Source organism: Aplysia californica, unplaced genomic scaffold, assembly GCF_000002075.1.
Source record: "Aplysia californica isolate F4 #8 unplaced genomic scaffold, AplCal3.0 scaffold00886, whole genome shotgun sequence".
Classification (NCBI taxonomy): Eukaryota; Metazoa; Mollusca; class Gastropoda; order Aplysiida; family Aplysiidae; genus Aplysia; species Aplysia californica.
The window spans coordinates 263,132-265,455 of record NW_004798156.1 but is presented as its reverse complement, the minus strand read 5'-3'; positions in this window follow the sequence as shown (position 1 = coordinate 265,455).

Here is a 2,324-nt window from a genome sequence, read left to right as displayed (position 1 = left end):
TACACACACACGCATGCACACATACAAACACATACGAACGCACACACACACGCACATGCACACGCACACGCACACGCACACGCGCACAAGCACACACACACACACACACACACGCGCGCGCGAGCGCGCGCGCGCGCGGTCACTTAACTAACTACACATAAGCACAATCGACTGTAGTTTTAAACAACCCATAAAACGTGACATCACGTTTATAGCAGGCATCCGTGTTAGAAAGAACAGTATTTTTCAGCACTCTTAAGAGTGGGGGGGGACCCACCTCATGCCATTTGTTCAGTGTTATTTATGGTCGTGTTTTAATAACGAAACTAGCCAGGGTGGCCTTGGGGGAGAACTTGTAACTTTCGTAAATCTCCCCCATCGTTGTCAAGAACTCTCACCCTGCCTTCTTTCTTTGCTGATTTGTCTCTTTTTATGCGTGCTCCTGCCCCCGAACCCCGACCCATCTCTCTCTCTCTCTCTCTCTCTCTCTCTCTCTCTCTCTCTCTCTCCTCCTCCTCTTCTTCTTCTTCTTCTTCTTCTTCTTCTTCTTCTTCTTCTTCTTCTTCTTCTTCTTTTTACTCCATGTCAATTTTTCGGCACCTCGTACTGTTGCTTTGGCTGACATCATACTGCACGACCAGGAGCGGATGGTTGGAGGGCGCTACTGGTAGGTCCTGCTTCTTTACTTTCCCTCTGTTGTTTCTGTCTGTCTGTCTTACTTTTTCCCAGCACTTAATGATCATCATGGTGTTGATGTGTTTCTCTTTACACACAAACAAACTAACAAACATACAAACAAACCAACAAACAAAAGCATGGCCATGAAAAGGTGCTAGTTGTAATAGAGTAAAGGGAAGGCGCTGTTTGATAGTGGGTGGCTAGTGGGTGCTCTGGTGTGGTTTGCTCATTTTTTCTTGTCAAAAGCCCATCATTCAAATCTCTCCTTCTTCTTTTCTGTGTATTTTACTCTGTTGTAATACCCTCTAATCTTCTCCTCTTTTGTGACTTATGTCACAAATGTTGCGAGTGCTGTAAAACTCTTACTAAAACTGAAATAACACAGAACTATTAGATAGAAATGATAAGGGGTTGGGTATGGTGGTGGCAAGAGGAGACCTGAACTGGGCAGCTGAAGGAAGGAAGGAAATGAAGACTACAGGGGAAAAACGACTGTAGTCACAAACTGAAACTCGTGAGGGTACCAATTTTGAACGCTTGTTGACTCATAACTGTATTTCTGTTCAACTGTTGGTCGATTATTGTTGTTAGATTTCCCATTCGACAACACTTAACAACAAACCACCAGTCAAACGAATATAAAGTTATGAGTCCACGCATTTTTTAAAAATTGGCGCCCTCACAATTTCCAGTTTGTAACTACCGTCGTTTTACCCCTGTGCTCTTTAAATGAAATGTGGGTTAAAAAGAAATATGAGTGGGTGATTGGCGGGTGCTCTAGTGTGGTTTGCTCCTTTGTTTCTATCAAATGTGAGGCAGCGTTGTGGAATCAGGCTCTCAATTTTTGGGCATGTAGAGTTATTGGTTTTATCTTAAAGCTTGTTCACTTGTCTTTATTATGATGGGAAAAAAATAACCATGTATCTTGAATACAAGTCCAGATATTTGCGAAAGAAGTAGGTGGGGGTCACCTGTTTTCAAAGGCAAAGTTAGTGAGAAAATGGCCGCCAAAGATTCGTTATTTCCTTAGCTTAAGAGTCCGTGGTAACCGAAAATTTACATTTTTTGTGCCTTTAATCAACGTTTTTCAGGAAAATACACACAGAAATTAGTTCTTTGATGGGTATGAAAGGTGTTGAGCCAAAAAAAATATTTTTTTTTTAACACAACCCTGCTGAAAAATGCAAGTTTCTTCACTTTGATTATTTTGACGAGAGCCTGATTCCACCGCGCTGCCTCACAAATATATGCCGTGTTTTTCTCTACACCTACTCTTTTGTGTTCGTTTCTCTCGCATTTATTTTACTACCCGTCACGCCATCTGGATCTCCAGCTCTGTCTGTTTTGGGCCATCTTGGTCAACGTCCCCCACGAATGGTTCCATGACTTCATTTCAGACTCCATTGTGTGCGTCTCCGGGTCACTTTGGATCTGCCCCTCCTGCGATGTCCTTCGGGTGTCCAGTTGTTACTCTCGTGTAACACCTCTAATCTTCGCCACTTACATGCCCGATTTGCGCTGCAAGTGCCGAAAAACTCTCAATAAAATAAGAAAGAAGAATGCTTACTTAACGCTGTAGTGGCTGCTGTTTGTGACGATGGTGGTGCAGAACGTGGTTGCCGAACTGCCTAAGCTACAGAGTTGTT